Source organism: Mixophyes fleayi, chromosome 5 (genome assembly GCF_038048845.1).
Source record: "Mixophyes fleayi isolate aMixFle1 chromosome 5, aMixFle1.hap1, whole genome shotgun sequence".
Lineage (NCBI taxonomy): Eukaryota > Metazoa > Chordata > Amphibia > Anura > Limnodynastidae > Mixophyes > Mixophyes fleayi.
The window spans coordinates 213501910-213524409 of NC_134406.1; the positions used below are offsets into that span (position 1 = coordinate 213501910).

At 39.9% G+C, this 22500-nt stretch overlaps 1 protein-coding gene and 1 long non-coding RNA gene across 9 annotated transcripts in view; one reads left to right on the forward strand and one right to left on the reverse strand.

The window, feature by feature from the left end:
- The window catches only part of ZNF521 (zinc finger protein 521), a 271133-nt gene that overhangs the window by 96176 nt on the left and 152457 nt on the right, over positions 1-22500 (reverse strand). The window lies entirely within an intron of this gene.
- LOC142158973 (uncharacterized) overlaps positions 17315-22500 on the forward strand; it is a 67361-nt gene continuing 62175 nt past the window's right edge. For both annotated transcript variants that reach the window (XR_012692886.1, XR_012692887.1), the window contains exon 1: positions 17315-17447. This is a non-coding gene — a long non-coding RNA (uncharacterized LOC142158973). The remainder of the gene's footprint in view (positions 17448-22500) is intronic.

A 22500-nucleotide genomic window follows, 5' to 3' on the forward strand; every position in this document is an offset into this window, starting at 1 on the left:
CACAGCGATTCACAGGGAATCGCGGCGTTTGGGAGCTAATTCTGCCCACTTCACTAGGAAGTGGGGCACTTCCTAGTGAAGTGGGCAATTTTGGGAGATTGCCACACTCGCCCGGGAGACTCTCGCAAAATGCGGGAGTCTCGCGGACATTCCTGGGAGAGTTGGCAAGTATGCATAAACTGCAGCCATTAAGGAGATTCAGGATATATGTATATGTGGCACAATAATTCCTGCTTTTGATAACAGAAATCATAGCCCTTGTATGCCTGTCTACGTTCTATCCAGACATGCTAGATTTAGAAACATTTATACACAAATACATTTTATGTGAGTTGTGTTGTACAGGTGAAACGGTCATCTTCATGTTTGTTTTTGTTATACTCAAATCAAGAGTCAGTGTGAAACTTTAGCAGAGTGATACAGATGAAATCCCAGGTCTCTGGGGAATTGGGGCTTTGCAGCTATAAAGGTTAAAGGACACCTCTAAACCAAATAATAACGTTCACAACAAGCTCTTGGGTAACAACTGTCCTTGTTTAAAGAAGACATTTTCCAGTACTTGCTTTTTACACTTTAGTTAGTGCCACAGGGTTTGCAGCAGGACCATATATCTCTTGCAGCAGGTTTATATTCCCTGTAAAAGTATGCATTGAAGTTCATACCCAATTTTAAAAGAATATGCAGTGATAGAAACCTTTTTTTTTTTTTTTTTTTTTTTTTTTTTTAATGGTAGATATTTGTTGACTTGAGCTGTCATGATGTTCTCTCTCAGGAGTCTAATTATGACCCTTCGTTTTTTTCACTTGATACTCAGTGGCGCACGCAGGGGGGGTTTCTGAGTCTCCAGAAACCCCCCCTGCACTAAGTGGCCACCATAGCGGCACTGTCCTATACAGCAGCCGCAGTGCTGTCAAAAAAGTGTCCGCTGCTGCGCGTGTTTTTTTTTGGGGGTCACCCCCCCCTCCCCCCCGACAATCCTACGTGTGCCCCTGATACTTTTCAATCCTTATCTCCTTGAGAAGGATTGAAAAGTAACGACAATGTATTGAAAAACTTCTCGGGGACAGCAGTGCCAATAACCTGCTGTCCCTGAGAAGTGACTCACCTGATCATCGCAGTCTTTTCTCAATTTTGAAGGCTGTGGTGATCTTCTCTTTTTTTTTTTCTTTTATGTTATTGCGCATGCGCCGACCGAAAACTTGGTGCATGCGCACTAACAGCTTGGAAGGCAAACAGTACGATAAGTGACATGGAAGGATCACATGATCCCTCCACACATGTGTTGTCTTCAGAGCAGAGCTGACAGCTGCGAAAGTTTTCAGATATGTTAATGTACGCCAGCTTCAGATGACGTACATTAACATGTAGAGAAAGAGAAAAATTTCTCTATGAAGACTTTAATACATAGTGGTTCTGAGCACTTCCCATAGACTGTTATGGGGAGTGCTCAGAAAAACAATAGGAAATGCAAAGCAGCAGATATCTGAGATATCTGCTTTGATGCTTCAATAATACATAGTAATTTCATGGTAAAGTTTTCGGGGCTTTAACACAGGGGGAATGTTTGATAAATAGTCCCCTCACTGGCTTATTTATCAAAAGGAGAAAAGCCTGATCTCAGGTGAAAAAGGGTGTTTTTTGGTGGAGATAGTGCTTTTCTGATAGCCCACACAGGAGAAAATATTTGCTGAGTATCAGAGGCGAAAGCTTCCCCATGCAAAGCTGGCGAAGACTTAAGATAAACCGTAAAGCTGCTGGCTGGTATCGCCAGGCAACAGAGTATCACTCATATGCCCTGTCAATTTTTTATTATTAATAAATTGCACCAATAACTGATTTTCTATTGCTGCTATGGCAGCAATAATAGTATATAAAAAAAACAACACAGCCTTAGCATAACAGAATGATAAATAGGCTCATCAATGTAGTTAGCTTGGGGCTTTCTAGGCTGACCGCAAACACAGTTTAACAGTACATGACAACAGCAATGTTTTGCAAAGTTCAAAACATATGGGTTGCAAACAAAAACACCAAAACATAGGCATTGTAAACAAGTTAAAAAAAAAAAAAGAAAAGAAGATGAGCTGAAATGGATATGCTATCTGTATGTATAAACAGAAACCCAAAACATTATAGTTTCCATCAGAAACCTTGGATTCCTGCTGCGGTCTGTTAAAAAGAACCCCCACCTGCATCACAGATCATTTCAGTGCTACAATACAGAGTCCAACCGAGCAGAGTCTATTCTGGTGGCACCTATGCAATTCTGAGCCAAATCTGTTGGCTAGTATGGAAGCAGTCATTTCTGGTGAATCATCTACAAAGTAGAGTTCAGTGATGATGGCCAGTGTATAGCTGAGCTCCAAACTCTGGTGCCTAATGGAGAAGAAGATGCCAATGCAGGGGCAGATTGGGAATTTAAAGTGGCCCTGGAAAAAATGACTGAATGAAGTGGCCTCATTTGGGCGAGACAAAAACTGTAGGTATGGCTAAACCAAACGTAGACAGGATTTAGAATTACTGGAATTTGGTTGTAGTAACAATTAGGAAACCCTAGATGTGATGACTTAATACACAGTGGGTCATCTCTAAAGCAATGCAGGGAAAAAGCCACCAATCCTCTGTTATTCAAACACAAAATGCTTTTGCATTATCTGTGACTGGTTTATGCCTCTGTGTTCTAACTTGTTTAGTTCTACAAACACATCTTTCCAATATTCCCTTCATAGAAACATATCTGACTTTGTTTAATAAGTTTAACTATTATGAAACATGTTGACTCAATTGTATTTGATCAGTCTTCCAGAGCAGCATATGAGCGCACCTCACTGCACTGTTGTATCTTTCCCTGATATCATAAGATGCAAACTACCAGTCAAATCTCTCTCTATATATATATATATGATATACAAGTTAACCCGTGCATGATACTCATGCATTCTAGTCAAATCCAGCTATTTAAGGTGTTAAAAAGGTTCTTGTCATGCATTTGGGGCTAGCCCAGGCCTCCTCAGGGGAAGAGCGTTACTTCCGACGTAAGCGCCCTTTTTTAACGTGGTTTTGTCCACATTTCACCACCTCATCATTCTTCTCCATCACCTCATCCTTCATCTTCATCACCACATCCTTAATCTCCATCGTCTTACTGTTCTAAAACCTCTCGATACACAACGTTTCTGCTAAACACCTTATCGCTGTGCTCAATCAGTCTTCCTTGAAGGGCAGTATTCATAACCTGCACTTTCACATCACTGCTTCTCTGTACTCGTGAAAATGCGACATACAATTGTCCATGACCAAAAACAGGCTGCGGTAAATAAATACCCACACGGTCAAGTGTTTGACCCTGTGACTTGTTAATGGTCATAGCAAATGCCGCCTTCAAAGGGAACTGCCGCCGTCTTAGCTTAAACGGCAGTCCTGTTTCGGATGGACAATCTGTGCCTTGGCATTCCGGAAGGAGTCAAGAGTTTGAGCCCTCAACTCGTAAATTTAGTCTTTACTACCCCTCCCACAGGGGGAAAGGGGGATGATGGAAGTTAACTGACTTCACTATTATAATTTTTTTGTCAAATAATGTCAGTATACCAAATTTCAGGTCAATTGGATGAGCCCTTTCTGAGAAAATAGTTTTTTCCACACACACACGCCGCTAGGCTTATATATATTAGATAAATATGTGTACTGTGTGTGTTTCAAAAAAATGCATTCAAAATAATCCCTATAATAAATGGCTGTCTAGGTGCAATCACCACATAGGTGAAATGCTTCAAGCAACTTTTGTAACAATTGTGTATGATCCCTACATATGCCCAGTGATTGGTGGTGGTTTTAATTAATAAAAGTGCAGGGAGGGTTGGCAGACAATGGCATCAGTGAAGGGGAGAGCTATATTCTGGTGATATACTAAGTGTAAAGGAGGCAGGATTAATGATATTATCAGTGCAATGGAGGCTGGAAATATGTTCAACAAAGTGATCTGAGAATGGGACCAGTGCAAGGTAGAAGGAGGCAATGGAATCAATGAAAAAAACACTAAATTATCACTAGAGCTGGAATATGGTTCTGGGGGGCTTGGGGCACTTAAAACAGGGTTGTTATCATTATAGATACATTTTAGACAAATACACAGGCAAAACTGTATGCACTACTGTTAGGTGCGCGCAGCTCTGCCTTCAAAAGCAGTAGTACAGTGTGACATACCGCCCAACTGTCCTTGTAGTCGGACCAAATCCTGACTAAGCAAGACAGTCCCCCAAATTCGGGACTACCACACCAGATTCAGGACAGTTGGCAGATTGTTCTGCTCTCTCCTACCTGTTCTTGTCACTTTCACCACCTGTGGCTGCTGGTGTCTTTAGACCAGTTGCTGCTTGTCTGAATCCTGGAATGTTGGAGGCTCTATTTGGAAAAAATAATAGGTACATGAAATTTAGAAAACATCAACCAGCCCCAGTGTTAAATCAATAGCGCCCACGTTTAATAATTAGGTCTCCTTCCAGTCCCAACATTAAAATAATAGTACTCATAAATAGTTCTATTTTCCTCCAACCAGCCCTGACTTTAAATTAATAGTACACCTATTTAATAAACAGATCTATTTCCCTCGAACCAACAGCAAAAAATTAATAGTATTTACATTTAATATTACTATTTTCCACAACCATCCCCAGCATTAAATAATTCATATTCGGATTTAATAAATAGCCTTTCTCCCCACACTCAACTCCACATTCAATTAATAGCCCCAAACCACCCCAGCATTAAATTAAAGGTCCCGTCACCCCATCTTTATTTAATGGGCCCTACTATTAAATTAAATTGCCGCACCATCACATCGCAAATAAAACAGCACCCATTTAAAAATTAGTCCCACCTAAATGCTGCCATTAAATTAATAGCCTAACTCCCACCCAAGTACTATTAAGACAGCCCCCTCACTTCCCTCATATCACACACTATAGCAGCCCCCCTCCTTTCTCCTCACAGATTATAGCAGCCCCCCTCCTCACACACTATAGCAGCCCCCCTCCTTTCTCCTCACAGATTATAGCAGCCCCCCTCCTTTCTCCTCACACACTATAGCAGGCCCTCAATTTTCTACTCACACATTATAGCAGCCCCCCTTCTTTCCCTCACAATTGACAGCAGGCAGCCCCCCTTTTCTCCCTCACAAATGACAGCAGACGCCCCCCAGCCAGGGCATACTGCATTTGTAGAAAAGCTGTTCTAAAGCCATAGTTACTGACTATGGTTAATAATCTGCTATACCAGTAGTCTCTATTTGTGCATGGAGGAGCAGACATTTATCTACCTCCTTCACATATCAAACTTTGTAAAACATAGTCAAGTCAGTGAAATTATTTTTGTGATCTTTGAATTTCATTTGCTGGAGTAATCACAGTAGTACTGTGCATGTTATGAGCCATAATCCTGAAAGCACCATGTTAGCAAAAGGCAGGGGCGGACTTACGACTTTTTGTTAGGGTTGGGGGATGGCGATTTCGCATAATCACACCCCTCCTACGCTCTGATTGGTTGGTGCTGCTAGGGGGAGCCTGATTGGCCTCCTCTGGATCAGCCACTGGCATAGGGTGAGGTTGTACAACTAATGTAAGCTTGGAAATATTTGGTGCTAATTGCAATAAAACACCTTCCATTTCATTATCAGGTCTAGTGTAATCAGAAATCTAGGAAAGGCTGTTTTACCACACAGGCCATCTAGACACATGCCTCATGCACGGCATAGTGACTTTTCATATTTTGCTACGAGGGAGAGAACTAGCAGTGGGCATTTGCTCCTGTGGCCGGTCTCTTCTTGTCAGTCAGGCTCAGCATTGTAAAGAAAACAGAGATTTGCCCCAATGCAAGTTTAAAAGAATGTTCCATAATACATAAGTGACATTCTATTACTGGCAGAGAGGGGATGCCAAGTGTAAAAACCTTTTAAACAATATGCTTCTCACGTTCAATATGCTCATTCATGCCTCTGTTTTGTAATACAGTTCTGATTTTGAGTAAAACGAAATGAGTGACAAAAATTGCAGTGACCACTTTAACATGCCAAGGTGAGCAGAGTTTCGAAAACACAGGAACATAAACATTGATGGTGGGGGAGCTTGGGTGAAGGAAGCCAGATTTTAAAATTAATGACAGGTTAGTTTTTACCTACCACGTGTTAGTCTGGCGTGGATGGTGAGTGGGCGCTAGGAGCGTATTAGCCTAGGACAACCTGCACCCTTAATCAGTCCCTGACTATAATGTTCTCTATATTCAATAGCGGCCACCGGAATGCTCTCTGTATTGAATTGTGGAAACTTGGATGCTCTCTGTGTTGCACATTGAACACTAGAAATCTATTTGTACTACATAGAGGTCACTTGAATACAATTTCTGTACTCGCTATAATAAACTCGAATGTACAGGGGGTCACTAGAATGTTCTTGTATTGTAAGTGTGTCACTAGAATGCTCACTGCAATCTATATGAATTATTACAATAGGATCTGCATTGAATATTGGTCGGATATGGTTGTGTTGTTTCTCATTATAGCACTTTAAAAAACTATTTTCCATACAGCTATCTTTGCAAAACCTTGGTTATGGAAAGGCTCTAATTTCCATTGTGGTAGTGCTCAAAGAGCCTGACTTACTTATATTTGCCCTGCAGGCAAAATGTTGCCTAACCAATTAGTACATATGATATTGTATAGAGCGACATGAATATGTAGGGTGCACAATTACTGATTTTGGGTATAATCACTCAATGCCAAGGGCAGCACCTGTATGGCTGGCACAGTAGTATTGCTGGGTTTGATTTCAACCATGTGCATTGTGTTTGTATGTTCTTCTAGTGTTAACTTCCACAGCCCAAATACATACTGGTAGACTAATTGACTTCCTATGAAATCTATCATCTTATGTATGAGAATGTGTGCCTGTAGTATGAAAATTAGATTGCAAGCTCCACTGGGGAAATAACAGATATAAATAAATGCATGATCTGTACAGTGCTGTGTAATATGTTGGTACTATAGAAAGAATATTAATATTAAAAAAACGCTCTTACCATAGGGGATGCTGTAGTTGTCTGGAATTTCCCCCCAGTCAATAAAAAAAAATGTTTGAGTATATGGAATGTCTGCACATTTTATACTATTGTTACAAATTTGATACTTGTTTCTATACAATTGTAAGGCAATATATGATGTATACCCATCTATGTGCATTTGACCTCTATATTGGAGTTATATCACAAATATTTAGAAATAAATGTAATTGAACCTTTTAGTTTAAACAAAATTGAAAGGTAGGAACTAAACTTCTTCTAAAGCCAAAAGAGACATTTGTCCTAGGTCCATCAAGACAGGAGGCTAGATAAACCCTATAAGAGCTTCTAACTCAACTCCCAGGTTTCCTAGAAAGACAATATATGTCTTGTTTTACAGAAGGTATTGATTATACTCCCTCAGATAAAATGGATTTAGTCCTAATCTTAACAGAAGTGACTTAAATGTAACCCTTACACAGCCTTAACAACAGGCCAGACACTAATCCAGTGGAGGGCCTCCGGAGAAAGTAGGGGGCCACAGAAGTGGGCCACCAGGCATGGTCTGTACACCTCATCTCCGGGGTTCATACAACTCATTTAACCAAAGTTAAACTATACTTCACTTTGACATTGATGTGATATTTGCCCCGACTGTACTTATTTCTATGTCTCTACTACAGGAAAATGTACCTTGTCAGAATTGAAACAATGAAGGTCTCAGTTGTGATTTTGCTTGTACATTCAAATATCTGCTATGTATTCAGAGTATGCATGTACTGTATGTAACAAGCATCATCTTTACCATTTTTTCATTGATTCTACTTTTGTCCAATTAAAATGGTCAAAGCAATTTAATTTAACTAAAGCTAAAACAATTTCATACAGTCCTAACAGAAGTTGCATATCAAGCTTTAAGGCTATTTGTAGTCAGAACTAAAGCCAGAATCCACGTACAGCTGTACCTCCTGCAGCTCTATAATCTAGGAATTTTATTTCGGATTACTGCAATAAGGTTTCTTGCAGCTGGGAGGTTAAATTCACATCTAGCATAATACGTGACATAGAAAAACTGGCACCCATTTCTGTCTCAGCAGAATGAACAAACAAAAAAAAAATAGGTCTATATTTAATTAGTTATACAAGGAGTTTGTTAACCAATTTCATATATGATGGTAATGATAAAATAACACATAATAAAGAATTGCAACAAAGTAAGCGGCGAGCTGAAAAACGATGTGACATTTACAAGATACTTCCTATTTAGACGACTGTACCTTAGAAAAAATACCACACCACATGCATACGGATGTTGAGTTTAATGAAACAGTGTGATCCATTATACGGTGTATCACGTTAGGAGCAAGATAAGGAGTAGGCTGGAGGAAGGCCCTAAGGCATAAACAAATCATGGGAAGTTTTCAGGCCAGGAAGCTAAATCTATATTTCTGTGGCCATTGTGAAGGTTGCTGGAAAAAGTGGCACGATAATGGAATTTTATCCCACAGCAACAGGAGGAATTTTAATGAACTTCGATAATTTCACTGGTGATTATAACATTAGCTGGTAGATAAACTGAAATAAACCAAGAATACGGTCTTAATATTTAACACAATCATGAAATGAAGGACTCAGGGATATTGGGCCAATAACAAGTCCTTACAGGACAACCTTGCGTTGTTCCCATAACCTATCATTTTATTTCCCATAATGCAATGATTTGTAATATTAACACTGTACATTTTGGTATTCATTTATCAACCAAACAACCTTTGTTACCTAGTGTTGGACATATTAATACAAGTTCTCTTTAATTGAATTGTGTAGGCAAAGAGACAAAAGTAGGAATAATACACTCTCCAGGAATGACCATTTCGACTAAATTTCCATCAATTTAAAAGATAGTAAAATCTAGAAGAGGGTTTCCAAACGCTTGACCTCATAGCAAAGCAAACAAAAACTTGCTGCAATAGGACTAATTATTAACATAGTGTATTGAATGACAAAGACTGATACTAAAGGTATTAAAACAACAAATAGTTAAATATTATCTGTGACCTTCTTGTGATAAGTATTTTAAATATATGTTAATCGTGTATGTGTTCCTTTTGTACAGGCATAATAACAAGAATAAATAGCAGAGGCTGCACTGATATAACACAGATATATACCTGGATGTATAATATACCTATACTTGCTTATTCTCCTGGAATGTCCAGGAGTCTCTCGAATTTCAGGGAGTCAGCCAGACTCCGAGACCACCGTCCTGAGTACCACTTCACCTTCTTCTGAAGTGGGCAGGACGTTGATGGTGCTCCCTGCTGAAAGATGAAGTGAATCTGCGCAATGGAGGGGTGGGACTAATAACGCCATCTCACCTCCCGCGCTTGTCCCTTAGACTTCCCCTCTGGAAGCTCTCAGAAGAGGTCTAAAAAGTACTATTATCTTTCATTTATAAAGCACCACAAGAGGAGTGTCTGCAGCGCCATACAAAGAGCAAAAATAGAACATGACATAACAGGACAAAACAAGACCCATATTATACAGAAAAACTCAGCATAAGACATGACAAGGACAAGCAAGAACAGCACAAACACTAAACGTAGACCTTACATTCTAGTAGGCATACAGTGCCATGTTGTGCCAGTATGTAAAGTATACAGACAATCAATACCAGAAACTACTAAGATATAAGGGAATAACATTTCAGACATCTATGAATACACTTCAGTTTTTAAATAGTATTTCTTTATTCTATTTTATGGTAAACTGTGTCACACAAGTCTTGTGGTCTACAGTACCTGTGAATAAGCCCAGACAAATAATGGCTAGTTTGAAGAAGGGGTTAAACAATTGGTTAATATTGAACTGCATTCAGTTACTATACAGATTGCCGGGCTGTTGTATGATCCGTACTCCTACCATCAAAATCAGATGTTTATAATCGTCCACCTGGCATAGCAGCTTGCGGACTGTGACGGGTCCTAACTGGCGGATTAAAGAGTGAAATAGTAAGTTAAGATTTGTGTAATTTATAAGTTATAATTGGAGTGGAAAGCAGTAAGCTCTTATATTTACTCATAAAAGTAAAACTTTCTGTAGGTTTTTGTATAGGTCTTTTATTAATAACTTTATGTGGTCAGGTCTTCTAGAACTAGACTACACTGCAAAATATTATAGCCAGAATAAAGAACCAAGGTTCTGTCATTAGTGGTTGTCATTCAGGCTGGTGAATGCCTAGGCAGATGGGTATAAAAAGTGCTGCATTATTTACTGCCATTTTGCATTTTAGATTTTTACATGGTGTTTGTTTTTTTAAGGAAAGATCGTTTAAATTGGTATCGGCTATTTATATTAAAAACATAAAGCAATTTTGTTTTCTTTAACCAATGTTGCAAAAACAGAAAATATATACATGAACTGTGTGTAGTATACTGCACATCCACAAGTGAGAAAATGCCAACACGACTCATTAAACACCATATATCCGAATTAGCAACCAAAGAAAAAATAAAAGAAACTCCAATTTCCTTTCTACCGATTCCAGCAACTGGCTGGGACGCACTGTGTTCTGTGGTGAAAAGAGAAAGCAGGAATCTCCGTGCCAGAAATCATCAATTGTATTACAGTTCAATGCCATCTGTACTTCAGGATACAATTCTTCAACAATACAAATGTACAGTTAGCACTTTTTTAAATACTGGCCGGCATTGCTATATCTGCATAAAATATGAGCGCTGACAGCTAAGGTCACAGTTCTAGGAAAAAGACACACAAGAGGTGAGAGAATACAACTTAACACTATATGCAATATCTCATTTTGTTACTTTTGAAAAGGACGCCAGTGTTCAGAGTCCAAAGTAGTCTCCTGCACATCAATTTCCCCTCTCCAGACTTCTCATGTTAACCCAATGATTTAGTACTCTGCATTACGAGCAATTCACCTGCCTCGGGTGTCCCTGCGGCCCCTTTCTCTAGGGAAGAAGATGCGGAATAATAAGTTCCACATATGGTGAAGTCAAGCTGCTTGGAGCCTGCAGAGTGTCTGCTATGGGGATAGCTGTTCCTGAAAGCCCCAGCTGGTACTTGGAAGAGATTCTGCATTACTACACCTCAGTGCCTGCCTGGTTCCCTTCGGAAACCGTTGGCTTCTCATAGAACAGCCATTTTCGATCTCTTCAACCCTTTTCTCCCGGTTCTGCATCCAACTGAACAGTTGGTCCTCTACTGCTGGATAATCAAATTCTTCCATCTGGCCCTATCCCTGTGGAACTGAAAAGGTGTATGTGTGCACCCGGTCACCATCACATACCAGGAGAGGCTCTGACACACTGACAAAAAGCATTCAGCAAAGCAAAAAAGAAACGCTTGGATCTAAAATTATATTAGAATCTCAGGACTTCTATATGCCTAGATAAAAACATTAGGCAGCCACAAACTTTTTTTTTTTAATTTTGTGCTGGAAACGAGCAGTATCTGTGATGATAGAAAAGCATCTAGCCAAAAAGCAGGCAGTGTTTTCAGATACGATACTGTATGAAGACATAACAAAACTACCAGCAGTAGCAAGTAATTTTTTCCCAATCTTAAATATCTGTGCTGAGAAAAGTAAACACTAACGAGAGAGATTTATGCATATTGCACTTGGCAAAAAAACTCGGAAGATGTACAGATGGTAAATGAACCATAAAAATGTATCATGTAATGCTGCAGATTTAAACAGATACTAAGAAAAACAAAAACTACCATTACTCACTGAAAAGCCACGGTACCATATCAAACTGCAAAATACAAAGGAAAAACATTGTGATTTGCGTTTTCAGAATAATAAAAAGGGTGTTGCACAATTTAGGTGGAACTAGTAGGTTAATTTCTCAACGTCTCTGTCACCTAGTCAGCGACCTTGAGATAAGTAGATGGGCAACTTGCATCTCCTCTGAGCATATTAATTACAGAGCTGCAATTCCCAGTATTTGCAGGGGCTTACAGATGCAAAATTATAAATTCTGATGGTAGAAGTCTGAAAGGTCATGTTTTTCTTTAAACCCAACTAGGAATGAAAGCTGCTTCTGAAAACCCACTCAAGGCAGCCTTGAGAAATAAAAATATTTATAGGGTCATTTATCAAATGGGCAGCAAACAACATGCAACAGAAACAGGGTCAGAAAATATTCTTGCATTATGTTTGCTTCATAGGGTTACATTGTACATGTCATTATTTTAACAAGTTGGCAGTGGATTTATTGGCATTTTTAAAAGAGCATTGTGATCAAAGTTCATTTTGAATCTAGAAATTGCAATGGTCAGTGTATGAATGATACAATATTAACTTTTTAAATGCAGCTCAGATTGTATCACAAATTTGGCCACAAAGAAGTTTGCTTATAGTACATTTACATATTTCCTATAGTCCCTCTTTTGGACACATGCATACATGTACCTCGGAGTAAACACTGTTTAGGAGGGTTGCTTTTGTTAGTGTCGTAGGGAAAACATGATACATACTGTATACCATACTTGACTACTTTCAGTAGGCGACGTCCGGGAGAGGGGCGTGACTAATGGGCGGAGAGGGCGGGCACCTCGAATTGCGTTATTTTGGCCCCGCCCCGCGAGTAAAATAACATTTTGCCGTGGGGGGCGGGGCCACAATGACGCGATTCACAGAGAATCGCGTCATTTTAACAAGGGAATTCCGGGATGCGGGAGAAATGCCAGCTCTCGCGGGAGCCCGGGAGACTGACCCGAATTTCAGGAGTCTCAAGTACTTTCCGGGAGAGTTGGCAAGTGTGCTGTATATACTGTCCTTCTTTGCCATTTGAAATGTTGAAGAGATATGGTATGAAGTAGAGATAAGGGAAATTCCAGAAATTGTCCAACGGAACAATTTGCCTTTAAATGTTTTACATGGAATTTCCCCTGTCATTTTTCTTATGCCCAGATTTCTTCCTTATTGGCTTTGTTTTATAACTTCTGTGTCATGAGTCTCATGACGTATAATATTTTGTACCAAAGGCTGCTGTAAGAAGGGGGTAGAGAGGGAGAGGGAGAGAGAGACCGAAAAGCAGAATTACAAGAAAGCAAGTAAAACCGGGAGCGTGAGAACAAGTGTGATAAGAAAGGAGAGTGTTATGAGTTATAGAGAAGCTGTTAAAAGTAGAGGCAGCATGAAAACCAGAGTATGTGAAAAGGAGAGGGGGGAAATTTTTGAGTCTGGGAGAAAAAGAAAAAGGAGATGGGGTGAGAGGACGCCACCTCTCCAAAAAAAAAAAGTTTGAAATCCCAAAAATGTTTCCCAAACTTTTTGCATGGGACTAGCGCTGTTTTTGAAACACTGGAGGATGAGCAACTAGCAACGCAGATTTGTAGTATACAAATAAGCAAAATTAAACTGCAGCTGCTGATTGTGTTAGATGCAATTTTGTCATTTGACATATCTGTCCATGTAATTTAGAGTGTGTGTGCGTGCACAGAACAGGAGACCTCTCTAGAATATATTTTGTCTCCAATGTGTGTGAGACTCTCTGGCAGACTGATTCTGTTGTCACTGGTCAACTGTTCATGACGGTGGGTGACTGTGGCCCTGTTGATCATATATATATATATATATCTAATATATAAATGCTTAGTGGCGTCTGTGTGTGGAAAAAAAAAACCAAGTTGCAGCGCCATCTGCTGGGCAGAGTTATACACTGACCTACTAAATTCTTAGTATGTGTGGGAAAAAAAATTCAAAAAGGGCTGAAATTTGGTAGGGCTCAAACTCATTTTCGTGAGGTAATTTTACCTCATGAACACACATGTGTAGAGGCGTGCGTTAGTGTGTTTGTGTGTGTGTGTGTGTGTAAAAAACTATTTTCTCAGAAAGGGCTCATCCAATTGACCTGAAATTTGGTATACTGACACTATTTGACAAAAAAATTAGAATAGTCAAGTCAGTTAACTTCCATCATCCCCCCTTCCCCCCGTGGGAGGGGTAGTAAAGGCTAAATTTACAAATTGAGGGGTCAAACTGATTTTTGTGAGGTAATTTTACCTCATGAACACACATTAAAAAGGGCGCTTGCGTCGGGAAGTAACGATCTTCCCCTGAGGAGGCCTGGGCTAGGCCCAAATGCATGACAAGAACTTTTTAAAGACCTTAAGTATCTTGATTTGACTAGAATGCATGAGTATCATGTACGGGTTAACTTGTATATATATATATATATATATATATATATATATATATATATATTTTTAACATACAGCAGATATATGAACAGCGCTAATAACCACAACGTAACCACCAGTATAAATAACTGGATGAATAGATTTACCAAAAAAGACACAATCAGTCCCGATAAAAACACATAGCTCGTTTAAGAGCGGCAGCCTTGAATCACTTGGGTCCAGATGGTTAATCCGGAGGGATGTAGTAACTGCGGATAGATAAACAAGTATGGCGCTCCAATGTGTAGTATTGATAGTAATATGGGAAGATGTAATAAAATGCGTACCATATAGATGAAGTCAATGATCGTGTGGTAGAAGCGGCTCTTTACTCTGCAGAGGTACAAGCATGGCCGGATTAAGGGGGGCACAGGGGGCACGTGCCCCGGGCCCCCCTCTCTCTGAGGGCCCCCCGCCGCCGGCTGAGAGGAGAGAAGCCGCCGCGCAGCACCTACAAGCCGGTGATCTAAAATGTACAGCAGCCGCGGTGCTGCTGTACATCTGGACTCCTGCCAATGACTTGGTCCGTCTGAAGGGGGGAGGGTTTGTATTAATGAGAGGTGCGCGGATGCGTCAGGGGGGGTATGCGAAGAGAGGGAGAGAGAATGAGGGAGTGAATCTTAGGTGAGTAAAAAAAAGTGATAACAGCTTTGTCTTGGACCTCTTCTGCTTGAATAGCGATCATAACTGTTCTGTGTATGACTTTGAGAAAGCTTAGTGTACAAAATGTCAATGTAATGTTCTTGAAATATAACTGAATAATAAATTATCTAAGTGTGAGAAACCGAGAGTAAGAGAAGACAGGGGGGCAGAGAGTATGAGGCTGAGACAGTGTGGCAGAGAAAGGAACAGTGAGAGAGAAAGGACAACGGGAGAGAGAGGTGGAAAGGGAGAGAGCTGAGAGATTGAGACAGAGAAAAGATAATAATATGTGGGCTATTAATTTAATGGTGCAGTTTCCATGAGGACTAATTATTTAATTGATAGGTGCTATCATATATATTTATTTTACTGGTGTTGGTGGAATATTTAATTAAATGCTGTGCTGGTTTCGGGACTATTTATTATTTAATTCGGGTCTAAGTTTGGGGAGAAGGAGGGCTAATTTATTAAACGTGAATATGAAATATTAATTGTCACCAATGGTTGTGTGAAATTGGTTTATTTGTTACATGTGAATGCTATTAATTTATTGCTGGGCCGTTTTTTGGGGAGGGAAATAGTTTTTATTAAATGTGTATGCTATTAATTCAATGTCAGGGCTAGTTGGGAGAAACAGTTCTATTATTAAATTTGTATACTATTAATTTTATTTAATTTTATATTCAGGCCTATTTGCAGGGAGGGAGGCCTACATATTAAATGTGGGTGCATTGATTTAATGCCAGAACTGTTTTAGGTTTCACGAACATTCCAGGATCTACACAAGCAACAACTGAGTTTAAGACACCAGCAGCCATAGGTGATGAAAGTTACAAGAACAGGTAGGAGAGAGCAAGACAGTCTGCCATCTGTTCTGAATCTGGTGGGACAGTCCCGAATTTGGGCGACTATCTCGCTTAGTCAGGATTTGGTCCAACTACAAGGACAGTTGGGAGGTATGTCCCAGATCACACTGTACTACTGGTGAAGGCAGAGCTGTGTGCTCCTAACAGTAGTGCACACAGTATTGTCTGTGTATATGTCTAAAATTATAGCCATAGTACACCATAGGGGCCCCCCTGTCTAAAGTGCCCCGGGCCCCCCAGAGCCTTAATCCAGCTCTGGGTACAAGCAGCACATCCAAGCATCGCTAAATGTATTGGTAATTCATCTACTTAAGCCAGACCCACATTATCGCTACTGTTGGAGAGGGGGAGATATTACCTCAGAAGAGGAACTCCATTTCTATCACACGATCATTGACTTCATCTATATGGTACGCATTTTATTACATCTTCCCATATTACTATCAATACTACACATTGGAGCGCCATACTTGTTTATCTATCCGCAATATATATATATATATATATATATATATATATATATATATATATATATATATATATAAAGTTGTTTGCTTGTTGGCGAATATCTCCCACAGCAGAGGCTCAGCAGAAGCCCCTGTCCTGCTATTTTGAGGCATCGCTGGATCTCACCCAAATGTTGCTATGTGGCTCGGCAATGCCTGTTTTGTCCCTGGTTTGAGTTCTTAAATATTAATGATTTCTCTTAACAGCTAAGCTTTGGGTCTGCATTCTTTCAGTTTCAGCATGTTTATTATTAATATTAATATTAATAGAGTAAACAAAGGGAAAAGGCTCTAAACGGTGAAAAATCTAATATTGCACAATGAATATTGAACAAGGACAGATCAATACTTACAGTGATCAATAGATGTTAGCCACTAGTCAGTGGGCAAAAATAACAGCAGTATAGCCCCCCGCCCACTTCCGTAGTGAAGTGGGCTGGAGTCCTCATGACACATTTTTCCGCAAATTACCTCATCATGGACATGTGCCCCATCTGCGAGATTATGCGAACAGCATTGCTGCGCAGTGGGGGACAGAGCTGCAGTGACGCAAATTGTGTTACCGAGAGCCATTTGAAATGCAGAGCTTTATGGGCTATATCTAGGGGCCTCAGGCAGCAATATATATATATATATATATATATATATATATATATTATTTTTCATACTGCTAGCGATCGCTTTCAGTGAAGGGCAGGCGCGTACTTGGTGGGTGGTTTCCAGTTCTCTGGAAACACCCCTCCACGGACCAAAACTTTGGCATACTGCAGCCTGCTGTACTGTACGTGTGTACATTACAGACAGGGCTGGATCTATATAGAAGCTGCAGCTCCTCTATCTCTTTTCTATTTGGGAGGGTGTAGGGGCCAGCGTGGGCACCAACTCCGTTGGTGCTTGGGCTATTCAGAAGATGTATAGCTTATTGCAGAGACTTTTTTTTCTCTGTCTCCCTGGTACCTGGAAAAGCAACCAATTAGGGAATCACTGATGTCACTGTACAACTCCCTAATTGGTTTCTGCTGCTGCCAATCACCGCCCCCTGGTAGGAACAATTTGTACTTCCCACCCCCCGACACTTGAAGCAGCGTCTCCCTGCGCAGCTGTTTGAGGCAGACAGCAGACAAAATGTGACACAGGAAGTAACCAGACCTATTCCTGTTGAAATGTCTGAAAAGTAAGTTGTATGTATTAAGGAGAATAACATTGGAATAAAGAAGGGTCCCACAGCGCTCTGATATAGAAACAAAAACTTCATAAAGCAGTCATGTGTGTGCCATGCAAATATGTTATTCCTGACCAAAGTCCCTTATTATATAATTAATGTAATGAAAATTGTGTTTTTATTTCTTAAAGAGTACTAATTAATGTTGTATAATATACAAAAAAAATAATTTTATAAAAATTGTAAATGTGCTAACAATATCATGTTTATATTAATATGTTTATATTATGTTAAAAAGACTAAATGTTGTATTTATTTACATTAATATATTAAGTGATATTCCTTAATATGCAATATTAATTTAATGAAAGTTGTGTTTTATAAAAATACAAAGATACAGGCCAGGTTCCTACTGGCGTTGTGTTAGTGTTTTTTTTTAATGAGAGTGAAAACGAATGACAAATTCTACTAGGAGACTAACAGTGTCTGGAGGTGGTGGAGACTAGTTCCAAAAAAGCCACTCTGGAAGGGGTGAGCCGTGCATGGTCCTGGCTGGTCTCTTAGTGCTGATTGCCCACATGCTGAGCAATAGTTTGAAAACAAATGGTGGTTTATTAAGGTTAAAACAATGCTAACTGGTTATAATTGTAAGAACCATTTATTATTTACCTATGGTAAAACCAGTTAGCATTGTTTTAACCTTAATAAACCACCATTTCTTTTCAAACTGTTGCACTAGTACAAATTGTTGAACATACATAAGGTACGTTAATCCATAGATATCTTTTTTTGCCTTTTGAAAATACAGAGTAGGTATATTAAAATAAACATCTGTCAAGCGACGTATGCCCAATACGATATTACTGGGGGCCCCCAGTAATATCGTATTGGGCATACGTCGCTTGACAAATGGAGGCCTCACAGTACCTTAATCAGGCCCTGGTGTTACCACATCCCCTGCACTTGCTACTTGGAATTTTAAGAGGAGGGAAGGTAAGAAAATGGCAACAATGACTGTATTAGTGTATTTGAGTAAGAACTACAGTTTATTAGAAAAATAGTTGTAAAAAATGTGACGTGACATTGTAGATTAGATCAGGGGCGGAACTACCTTTGTAAAAGAGGGTACAGTTTGATTAAGGCGCACAGCAGCCAGTACCTGCCAAAGCCCCATGCATCAGTAGGACTACAAACCATTTCTCACCTCCTCTGGGCTATAGAAGCTCCTGTTAAGGATCAGGTTATGTCTCCTGTCATAGCAATCAGAAAAGAAACCTGACATTGGATAACAGTGTAGACTGCTTCCGATTACCATAACTGCAACTATGGAGTGATCAGGGAGCTTCAGTAAGCCAGAGGAGCTGAGAAATTACCTGCTCCATATACAGAGTTTCCCTTACAATACATTAGGTCCACAAATGTCTAGTTACGTCGATTAGGATATCTCTCATAGATTTTCACCATGACTATTTATGGTTTCTTCCCAATTATGTTCAAAGAGGAAAATAGGACTAATTTAACAAAATGCAAAACAAACTTATTAACAACTTATTACTTAACATTAAGCACTGGGAAAAAATAAGCATTGTTTTCAATGCTTTTTACCAGTTATCATTATCCTGAGACAGTGATAACAGACCAGGTACTGCTGCACTACATGTACCACTGCAATCCTTGTTAACTAGGCTTCCCAGTGCAATGGAGTTGGGTGAAGAGAAGTCTTCACCAGCAGTAGGGCTTTCCACTAGAGATGTTCACTGACCCCCGTGTTTTAGTTTTGGATCTGGATTAACCTCGTGTTTTGGTTTTGCATCCCTATTTTTTTTGCAAAATTCATATTATTTTTTTTGCTAAGATCACATAATTTGGCTCTTTTTTTTGTTCCTACATTATTATTAACCTCAATAACATTAATTTCCAGTCATTTCCAGTTAATTTTTGTCAAGTGACAAGAAGACTGCTACCCCTCCTGTTTCTGTATGAGCAATGGCACTGGAGAGTGACAAGAACACGGCTACCCCTGTTTCTGTGTGAGCAATGGCACTTAGCAATGTCACTGGAAAATGGAGAGTGACAAGAACACTGCTACCCCTGTTTCTGTGTGAGCAATGACACTTAGCAATGTCACCTGAAAATGGAGAGTGACAAGAACACGGCTACCCCTGTTTCTGTGTGAGCAATGGCACTTAGCAATGTCACTGGAGAATGGAGAGTGACAAGAACACTGCTACCCCTGTTTCTGTGTGAGCAATGGCACTTAGCAATGTCACTGGAGAATAGAGAGTGACAAGAACACTGCTACCCCTGTTTCTGTGTGAGCAATGGCACTGAGCACTGTCACTGGAGAATGGAGAGTGACAAGAACACTGCTACCCCTGTTTCTGTGTGAGCAATGGCACTGAGCAATGTCACTGGAGAATAGAGAGTGACAAGAACACTGCTACCCCTGTTTCTGTGTGAGCAATGGCACTTAGCAATGTCACTGGAGAATAGAGAGTGACAAGAACACTGTTACCCCTGTTTCTGTGTGAGCAATGGCACTGGATCTCCTAGGGAGGGATGTACTTATGGAATCCAAAACCCGCGAGATCCACAACGCAACAATGACGTTTTGCCTAAATTCAGATGCGAGCCTACTTGGATCCCCTAAGTTCGGGTGGGTTCGGTTTTCAGAAAACCGAGCCCGAGCATCTCTACTTTTCACCCTTTGATAAATATGTTCCTTAGTCTGCGGTTTCCTTTTGGATTGGAATCATTTTTAAATCACAGATTTGTTTTCTCTAGGTAATACCTGCAATGTATGTTTATCAGCATTGACATGTACGGATAAAGGACATCACAATGCATATGCTTTGTAAAGGCATTTTCTTATCTGTATACATTTCATACAGCTATTTCTGATTTACACCTTAGTACTACGTTGGAAAGTACAAACTTATCTCTTCAATGTCCTTATCTTCAGTTGAATCAGACTATATATTTATGTATTTGTAAATGGAGAACCTTGAAGAGCAAATCTCGGGGCATCTGTTTAATATCACAGTCATCTGACCTTCTTAACCTCTCTGTATATGGAAGAAACATTGATCATGGACTTTACAAATGGCTAAAGGTTATTCACCGCTATAACAGCATTACAAGGCCTCACAAGAATAAACAGGCATTTTCATTAATTTGACTCCTATGCAATTTTAAATCTCCCATTCTGTGTAAGCACTGTTAGTGAACAGCCCCATTACAGCTTAATGGACGTTGTTAATTCCTAAAGTCTTAATTTCAGATTTTTAATCACCCCTTAACTATTCAATTAAATTTCAATAAAATGTTAAGTACTTACACTAGCCTACCCATTTTTCGCCGTAAAATAGTTTTCACATTAATACTGATAAGAACTAGTTGGAAACTGAGGAGGTTAATAAAATGAGATAGTACACTATACTGCAGTCCTGATGGACACACATTAATTATTTCTGTGATTGCTGTGTTTACTTGTTGATTTATCATTTTTAGGTACATACATTAGCAAATATTGTTATGCCAAAGATCTTGGAAGCAAAATAATACATTTGTCCACCTACAATTGGAACAGTCTCGGCGCGTACAGACAATTTTCTGATCTTTTTGCACATTAGGCTGCGTCCATCAGTCATTGCTTTCGGGGATGCTTATCTGAAGCACTTTGACACTCAGAATATACTTCTAAACGTGTAAGTGTAGTGGTTTCATACTAAATACAGAAGTATCAGGCCTATTGCAGTAAAAAAAGTGAGCATATCATGGTGCACAAAGCGGGCTGCTAGGAACAGAAAACTATAAGGCAAAATTAGGGATAGTGGGGAGACAACGTTGTCCATCTTCTGAGCATGCTCGGGGCCGGCGTAAGCACAGTAATAACCTGTGCATGCTATGTGAGTGAAAACAGTTGCAGGGGGTGTGGCAGCTATGGCTCACCCCTCACTTCCGGGCCCCGTTGCCACCGTATATAGAAGTTGTGCAGAAGATCATAATTAGTGTGTAGTGCTGTGATAAATAGTTATTGGGATCTAATAAAATGAAATTGGGGCTAGTATGATAAGATACGTAGAGAAAATGTTCATGGTTGCCTACTCTACCCAAAATGTCTGGGACATTCCCGAATTTTTGGGAGTTCTCCCAAACTCCCGGGACAGCAGGGAAACCTTCCACATTGTACCCTCAATTTTGGTGAAGTGGGTGGTGGTGGGGCTAAATGTGTCATCCTGGCCTGGCCCCCTGTTGTGATAGGCCACTATTGCTAAAGTTCGACAGGTGTCTGCCCTAACTGCGAGAGCCGTGTGGCCACAGCCCCATGACGGAGCCCCCATCTGGAGATCATAACACTAAAGTTGGCAAGTATGTTTAAAATGGCTTAAAATCCTAACGCCATAACCGATAACACAGAGACCGCCATAAACTTACAGTTTACAGTTAGCAGCAGGAGTCTTTAGCATGAATTGAATTGCACATGCCCGGATTTCAATAGGAAATAAGAACAAGCATCAAGTAGGACCTTCGCGTCTGTGTAAGGAGCAATGTGTAGCCCCATCCTCCATCACACAGGAGGGAAAATTCAGGTATGTTTTAATAAATACCCACAATACTACATCATGCATCGCAGCATTATGATGTGATACATAATGTAGCCTATCGCAGTACACTTAGCCGCATTAGTAAATAGACCCCTATGATTGATTCCATCATCCCAGAACTAATATATAGCCAACATTAGGCTATTCTCTTTGCTGATGGAAATTTGTTAGCAGAAAAATTATTATTATTGTTTATTTATATGGTGCCACAAAACTCTGCTACACTGTAGAGTGGGTAGCATAATATAATGACAAAGACAGCCAATATACAAAACACACAAAGGCAAATACAAATGATGAATACAAGAACATACAGGTGGACAAGGTGGGAGCAGACAAGGCGACAGCTGGAGAAAGGGTACTGCTTGTGAAACCTTATAATCTAACGGACCAAATATATAGTAGATTTCATGGGAACTTTTTACCCCAAGGACTATACACAGGACACACGATCACCC